This window comes from Brachyhypopomus gauderio, unplaced genomic scaffold (assembly GCF_052324685.1).
Source record: "Brachyhypopomus gauderio isolate BG-103 unplaced genomic scaffold, BGAUD_0.2 sc133, whole genome shotgun sequence".
NCBI lineage: Eukaryota > Metazoa > Chordata > Actinopteri > Gymnotiformes > Hypopomidae > Brachyhypopomus > Brachyhypopomus gauderio.
The window spans coordinates 253,151-262,171 of NW_027506954.1; the positions used below are offsets into that span (position 1 = coordinate 253,151).

The 9,021-nt window shown below is 38.9% G+C and overlaps 1 long non-coding RNA gene across 1 annotated transcript; it reads right to left on the reverse strand.

The window, feature by feature from the left end:
- Nucleotides 1-783: 783 nt before the first annotated feature.
- On the reverse strand, nt 784-8,104 carry LOC143499426 (uncharacterized). Its single transcript, XR_013126067.1, has 2 exons — nt 7,482-8,104; nt 784-1,218 (listed from the first exon to the last, which is right to left on the reverse strand). It is a non-coding gene; the product is annotated as an uncharacterized LOC143499426 (long non-coding RNA).
- Nucleotides 8,105-9,021: the final 917 nt, after the last annotated feature.

The window sequence follows — 9,021 nt, forward strand, 5'->3', positions numbered from 1 at the left end:
ATTTTCGCCAACCCGGAAGTGAGACGGTACACCGGCTACGACGCGATTCTACGTACTGTGAGTAACAATGGATAATTTTTCATAAGCGATATTGTACAAAATATATATTCTAATACTAAACATTAACTAAGCGTTAGATTATAAACAGTTTTAGAGCGTTTGAGTGCTGCAGCACTCTGTATCGTGTCGGATGCTACCGGAGTTGGCTACGGTAACCTAGCTTATGCTGTCGGACTATATTGGACATAAATATGATATCTGTTGGGATATTTTTTTCTTGACCCAGATAGGCCCCAACACTGCCCCGATGAACCGATTGGTTTTGACTGAATTACCCAAGCAAAGTCTTAACACCAAAAGTTCTTTTAGATTAATTTATATGGAATATAATTGAATACGATATAGTCAAAGTATACGTGGTACAAACTCTCCAGTGCACTGGTACTAGTTGCCTAGAACTCTACCTAACCCAAGTGGATCTCAGCAGCGTCCAAGCAAAAAGTCCTCGTGCTGGGCGATGTCCTCCCTTTCATACCTCTTCTCTAAGTTTCGATATCTGCCCCCACCTTTGCTACTCTTCCTTAGAGCCCCCCCTGCTCTTCACTAGCCATCCATCTCCTTATCTCAAACTGCTTGTTTTGCAGCTTACACTGAATAGGCCCATTCTATTCTCCTCAAGGCCATTGAGGCCTTCTCACTTCTGCTCTTCCATAGCCTTTCAGGAAAACATTAAGTTTAAACATTAAGTTATTCACCTTTAAATTTCTTTTTTCCAACATTCCCCCTTTTAGACCAAAACATTGGTCTAACTCTAGTCTAATACAAAATTTTATCTAGCCCAGTGCACTTCTTAAAAGAAAGACAATCATAAAAATCCCTAAATGTGTATACATTCATAGTGTGACTATGTCAGTTAGTACAATGTCTATGTGTTCTTTAATGTGATTTGTGGGTTCTGGATCACTCCCCTGTCGTGGGCCGAGACCTTTCAGACTATTTGGAGATGCCCCCCTTCATCTCCCACGGTTTCGTGACTTGACGTTGTCCACGAGACCCAGGTCCCGCCTGGTGGGAGATCACCTCGACCCGTTCTAATAATGTGCCCATGTGTCATGCATATTACTTCTTAAACTAGTGGATTGGCTTTCATGTACTGTTGGTTGTGCTCTAATATGTGGTGCGTCTTCATTCTTCATCAGTCGCAGACGCTGCCAATACCTACAAAGCAAGCATAATTAATCAAAAACAACAAGTTTTTCATACAGAATTGTCTTCTTCGGATGATAGGTCATCATCATCCGCCGTCACCAGTGGCATGGTACATGGCGGTGGGTTCTTCGTGTCCCCCTTCTCGATCACAACACTGCTCAACCTTTGGGCGAGAGCTCTGATACATGTTATACAACATCCACATTTAACAACAATCGTGGTTAATACCAAGGTTATAATCCTTAACGAAAATGAACGAAAGAACAAAAACTGTGACAAGTAATAACAGTAATTAAAATCTTGAAATATTAAGTATATTACAAAAAGTTCACTACAAAAATAGCTCTGTATTTGCAATTGTTGTGTATTTACATACATGGTGTGGCATCTAAATACTACTATCGGGACAGGGATGCGGAGAGAGATTGTATTCTCCCATGGGGTTGCTCTCATGGAAATCAGCACTAGTGTTAGTGCCTGTACCCAGTCCATGTCCCCCTTTGCGCTAAATGCTTTGGCCAGTTTGGTTTAGTGCGACCATTTCTGCCAGTTGAGCTGAGGCTGGTTGTGGAATCTCTCCTGATTCCACCTCCTCCCACTCTCCCCCACACGCTTGTACCACAGCGTAAGAGGCCTTCAGTTCGTTACCTTGTCTCCAACAGCTCCCATCTGAACAGAGCTCCCATGCTCCTGGTTTAGTAATTCTGACCTTGTGCAGTTCTGGTCTGAGCTGAATGTGTCTTTCTGTGGCGTCAGCGCAGTCATGTGGTGTCGCATCTTCTGCTACTTCAATGTTATCAGTCAGATTCACTAATTTTGACTCAGTATTGTATGTGATGTGTGGCTGTGTGAGTATGGCTTTTATCTTATTCTGTTGTACTCTTGATAAAGAAAAGGCTTGTGAATTTATGAACGCCATTAATCCATGATTGGTGCTGATTATTAGTGGATGACACATTATTGTGTGCTGTTTTCTCTATTGCTGTGGTGAGTCCTGCCATGTATGCTGTGCATGGTCCTGTTCCTATTACTGGTTGATCCAGCTTTGAACTATGAAAAAATAAAATTTTTCTGCTTTCTTTACCCTCCCCCTTTTACTGTAAGAGACAATCATTAAAAAAATTCTCTTACAGAAACATTAAGGTTAATTGTTTTAGTGTAATCTGGTTCAGCTAATTCAGTTGCGCTAGCAAGTGCTTTTTTTTTCAAAGTTATTAAATCCCTCTCTGCCTCAACCATCCAGTCCAGCTCCACTTTCCCATTACCCAGATCCTTAGACACTGTTAATTTCCTAAGACTGTGAGCCAAATTACTATAGTTAGGTTATATAGCTACGCCAGTAGCCTGTCAGGCCTAATAATGACATCATTTCAGATACTGTTGTGGGCTTTGTCAATGACAATATTGACTGTCTCTGATTTCTTGGGCTTTTAATTATTTCTCTTTTAACAGCTTGAGTAACTCATCTTTCATTAACTCATCTTCTTCTTGCCTTATGGCTTTCTCCACATCACATACCACTGTTGTGGAATTGATGTCATGCAAGTTGAGGTCTTATAATTTATGAATCAGTATTTATTTGATAGCAAGAGAGTTACAAAATATAGAACTATGTGAATTATGATGTTAAGCTTACACTTCATTTAATAACTCTGAACTGTCTCTCTCAGTCCAGATTCTTTCTAGTCAAAGTGTGTATAGAAAAAACTAAGGATGCTGCTTCCCAGGAGCAGTTCTCAGTTTCCCTGGGATTCAACCTTGGGTGCATAGAAATGGATAATCAGTATTATCGCTAACTCTGCTACTGCACAGAAGACTTCAGTCTTGCAGAAAAATATCTTCAATATGGTTACAGTTAGTTACTAATCAGTGCAAGCAGTACTTCACACACAGACTGTGTTATAGTGTCTGCATGGATCTAACATCATTTAAGTATGTGTTCTGACGGTTCGGAGTGTATGGCTAATTTTAACTATTAATGTTATGTATTTATAGTGCTTGAAAAGCACTATATTGTTATTCCTCATACTTCTTCTTATTATTCTTCTCCAAATTTTTCAATTAATTCAACCCAAACCGCTTAATGTACACTCTGTTCCAACTTCGTTTCTGAGGTCTCTGCTCTGACAGGTGTGCTATCTGTTTTTGGAGTTGATTATAGTTTTTAGATTTTAATCAAATTTAGTTTAAAAATAAGAAAACCCCATTAAAATGAATGGTGTAATGTTCATAAATTCAAATATTAACTGCCAGTTAGTGTGCTGGCACGAAAGTGATCAAAACGCTCCTGGATAAACTGCTGTAAAATCCTTACACATTCACCTAGAAGCTCAATTTAAATTTTAAATGACAGATAAACCTGTCCTTTCTGGCATGCAGAGATATCTAATAATTTGATCAATCAGTTTTAAAGTTATGAGCATTTGTTTGTCACTAAACACAGAAAGCTGCCCCATTAGCTCCCATGTTAATTTCTCTCAATCAGAATTGGCTTTTTCACAATTTGCCTCTGTGTTTAACTTGACATAAATCAGACACTATTCGGTCAAACCACACAAAAATACATCAATCATCAGCAAACTGTCCTCTCTCACACAAACTCGTTTGTTTGGATGGTCCAAATCACACTTAAGGCAAGACTCTACAGGTGGCTAGGTTAAAAATTTTATCCAATAGCAATCACTGTGAAACTACATATATACATACTAACTACATAAAGATATACATTTTGAAATTTAATGGATTTGTATTGGAAACCATTGTTTACTTACTCAAAATCTAATCATATAGTTATCAGCAGTGATATAGATTATCCCCAACGATAGAAAGACAAACAACAGCAAAACAGAACTATGTAATGACTAATTTTAACTTCAATAGAATGGAAACACAGCGCACACACTGTGCTCAGGATTGCATTTATGTTTCACGCTGGCGGACATGTCAGATGTTACGGCCTCTGCTTTTGATACTCTGATCATATCAGGTTCATTACATTGACAGTAAGATTGTGCTCTGCAGCCACAACCTCTCCATACTAGTCAGCATGGCAGAATCACATTCACTAAAGGTAGAAATGGTCATACCTGCTGCTGCCTCAACCCTGCATTTACCAATAAAATTAAATGTTTAGGATATCACTACCTGTTCATCCCCTCAGGTTTAACTGGTGCATTTATTTTTTACTTTTACTTTTACATAACATAAAATAGGCATGTGTTTAAAACTTTTATTCATAAAACATTGTATTCATTCACTCTTATTCGTAATTTGTATTAAACTTAATGTTTTGTCCATTCTGCCACTAAATAAAAATCTGTAGTGTAAAAGTAAAACTGACAACAAATTGAAAGTCAGGGCACTTTATTAGTCTGTGGATCAGCTTCTTGTCTATCTCAACAGTCACTGATCTCAACCCTGTCCCATACCTGTATTATTTTTGTAAACCTGCATGTCCCAACCCTAACTCATGTGCTAAGAGCATCATTCACACGTTCACTTCAAATGCCACATCTTCTCTAGTTACATCTTTAAGACGCATTGATGTATATAGTTTTGTGGTATCTCTTTCACACATATTCCACTCTAAATTCAAACTGCTGCAAACCCCGTGGTCTGATATTAATTTTAAGCCCTGTACCTACACAATTAGGACAAATTAATCCACTAATTAGTTCAAACGCGCTTTGCTGTGCTGCGCATCGGTCCGCCCCGCTATCTAAAGTCTACTTATTTCTTATGGACAGCTTACGCATCGATGCACTGCGTGAAAGCATTTCATTATCTAATTAGTTTTTGCAAGTTTTCCCTTACATCTTCTCACAAGTGACAGTTTTTGTCTTTTCTGTGATGCTGTTAAAAGTAATACTTTCGGCGTTTTATATTATAAAGATACTGAAAAGCTAAACCAGGAAATGTAAGTGCATGTGACCACGTGACCCATCTGAACCAATCACGTTCTCAGAAATCGACACCTGCCAACGAGATGTCAGGCTTGCGTTTAAATCACCCTCTTTTCTTTCACGATTGGTTGCTGATAGAAAAGGAAATGACCATATTTGAATCAGTTATTCTTGTTCGCGAGAAAGAGAGCTTTACGACGATATTGTTCATGCTCCGTAATGATGCTAACTTTTCATGAATTTAGAAAAAATCTACAGGCGCATCCAGACAATGTTTAGATAAATAAACACCTAAATGTTTAACTTGGACATTTTCTTTCCAACATTTTGAAATAATGCATGTTACAGAATCAAAATAGCCTAAAACCTCAAAATTGACCAGTGCATTATAAAACAATGTTTTTGCCTGCCGTGTCTCGCCTTGAACAAGGATTCTCCAGTCAGGGAGACAGTGAGTGTCTCTGTCCCCCACGCACACACTCGCACATTCATACATCTCTCCCATACAAACTCCACACAGACACACACATGCATACTGTACATCTTTCTCGAATACTCACTCACACAGACACACACACAAACATGCATACATCTTTCTCACACGCACGTCTATCAAACCCACTACACACAAACACTACTATTAATCTCTCTCCCACAAAGGCGCCATCGGCGCTACACGCGGACACTGATGAGCACTGCGATTGCACGTTTTTTTCTATCTAGGGAGGGGCCGAGGAGAGTCTACCTTTTTGGTCTCAGACTTTTCTTTGGAGTTAGTGTTTAGATAAATTTTTCTGAATGTTCTTACATATGACATAAGTTTCTGCTTTTTCCAGTTGGTTTTTACACTTCTATTTTGTCAAAACGTCACTAGTTTCTAATCTAATTTTTCTCTTTATTGATTTGTGTAACCCAGTGCTTCTCAATATGTTCCCAATCCACTTTATACATACCGCGATCGTCCGGGTCTGGCCACAACCCTTCGGATCGCATTTTCTCAAAACACCTTTTAACATCCACCACTGTGTCCGATCTCACTTTCGGCACAGCGCGCTTCTCCATAGTATCAACTAAATAATCCTCTAAACCTTTAATATTATCCATGATGTAACTCCAATTTTTCAAACTACACCCAATTCACTTTTGCTTCAATTCGATGCAGTAAATTTTATCACTTTTTCGTTGTACTCACTAGCGCTTTAATACCCCAGAATCAATTCAGTAAACGTTATCACTTTATTGTCGTGTTCGCAAGCGCTTAAATTCGCCAGCGCACACCCCAAGGGCGGACAGACACAAGTTAAAATCTCCACACTCCAAAACAACTTCAGCTCAACACAGCTCGCGCGAGTTTCACTTCCAGCACTTAAATCGCACGTCTACAGTGTCACAAACCAAATTATAATTTCATGCATGAAAATAATGCAATAATTTTTGTTTTACTCTTTAACCTCTTATGAAATGTTTCTCTTGTGCTTGTGTACACAATGATGAACGTCTTTCTTGGGGGCTCATGCAATTTACTCAGGGGTTCAAATGTCCTCGCATAAGAGGCTCATAGATTTTATCTAGATTTTAAGTCCCTGGAAAGAGGCTTATATTTATTTATTATTCTAAGTCCTCAAACTGAGGCTCATGGGTGTGGTCCTAATTTATAGAACACCTCTTTCTCAAGGCTCATGTGATTTACCAGGTTCTAAGTCCTCCTTCTCTGAAGCTCATATATTTCACCAGATCAAAAAGTCTCCCAAAACAAGACTCATAATGTTTATTACATCGTTGTTTAACAACAATTTATATAGGCCTTTAGTCAGCATAAAACCACACAATACATGGGAATCAACCGAACACTGCAGATTCACACACACACACACACACACACACAGCTGTAATTTCACCAACTTCACACGGAATTTTAACAAAACATACGGGGCCCCCAATAATCAAAATGGCGCGTCCTCCGGAATCCACAGGATTCCAGGCTACCTGCCTTAATTAAAATAACAAACTGGCGCGACCTCCGGAATTCGCAGAATTCCAGGCTACCTGCCTTAATTAAAATAATAAACTGGCGCATCCTCCGGAATTCACAGAATTCCAGGCTACCTGCCTTAATTAAAATAACAAACGGCGCAACCTCCGATTGTTCCAAGAATAATCGGGCTACCTGCCAAATTTACTGCAGTTTACAGGGCGTCCTCCTACGACTTTATGAGTCGTAGGGCAATCCTCCTGTCTATATATCGAGTTTGTAACACGTATACAATTTTAATACTAAATTTACAGAGAGTATTTCGCCTCGACCATTCAGTGACTGAACTTTAATTTCGCCTATGATAAATCAGTCAATAGGAGAGAATGGCTCCTTACCTTTTTAACAGGCCGCGCGGCTTAGTTCAGTCACCTCACGGACGGATTGACCTCCTCTCTCGTCTTAATTGCAGAATTCGACTCCAGTCAAAACCATCCTCTGCTACCATTTGTTGGGATATTTTTTTCTTGACCCAGATAGGCCCCAACACTGCCCCGATGAACCGATTGGTTTTGACTGAATTACCCAAGCAAAGTCTTAACACCAAAAGTTCTTTTAGATTAATTTATATGGAATATAATTGAATACGATATAGTCAAAGTATACGTGGTACAAACTCTCCAGTGCACTGGTACTAGTTGCCTAGAACTCTACCTAACCCAAGTGGATCTCAGCAGCGTCCAAGCAAAAAGTCCTCGTGCTGGGCGATGTCCTCCCTTTCATACCTCTTCTCTAAGTTTCGATATCTGCCCCCACCTTTGCTACTCTTCCTTAGAGCCCCCCCTGCTCTTCACTAGCCATCCATCTCCTTATCTCAAACTGCTTGTTTTGCAGCTTACACTGAATAGGCCCATTCTATTCTCCTCAAGGCCATTGAGGCCTTCTCACTTCTGCTCTTCCATAGCCTTTCAGGAAAACATTAAGTTTAAACATTAAGTTATTCACCTTTAAATTTCTTTTTTCCAACATATCATAACGTTCATATTTGGACATGAAATTTAGTCATTGGAATTTTCTGGTCTTGCTGTAATATGTGCAGCATTGTTGTTTGTCGTAGCTCCTCGGTTTCGTGTAAGGAATTTGTTGGCATGTTAGCTTAGTTGGCTAATGGTGTGTGTCGGGTGTGGCATATTTAGACATGGGTGTGGTGCACTTGACATACCTTGGATAAAGCTGAATAACTTTTCAATGCTTGCATGGATTTGCTCCATTTTTTCTGTGTTGTTAGAAAAGACCCTAGCGAAATTTATTGTAATTTCTGATACCACATTTGAATAACTATGTGAATATACATTCCAGTCATGTTCAAGTTCAAGTCAGCATTTGTGACATTCCTGGCATATTAGCATCTGCAATAGAGGCTCTAAAATAAACCAAATTATGTGAATATGATACTGAAGTGTATTAATATGTTCCCCCAACTGCCTACTTCAGTTTGAGCCATGAATGATAATTTTCCTATATGTACAACTTGAGATATCTAGTTTTAATGTGAACTATGTCAAAAATGTTAAAAATGGCCACCGGGCGTGCGAATCTGCAGTATAAGGTTAACTGAATAAACCGTTGAACACGAGTAGCCTACATTTTATTGAGCATGTTTTTTTTTTCTTCAAGTATCAAAGTAGCTTCCTCAAGCAGTCATTGATGCATTTTGGAAACAGGAGATGAGTCCCTGGTCTAATGCACCCTCTGTATTAAGAAACCCTATCTCAAAAACTGACTTTTAGTCATTACTTGGGTAGCACGCATATGAGCCATTTTAATATAGATTAATCTAGATTAATTTCAAGATTTCAGTGAGATTAATCTAGATTTAAAAAATTAATCTATGCCCACCCCTAGTATTTTTACTATTATGGATATATTATAGTATAT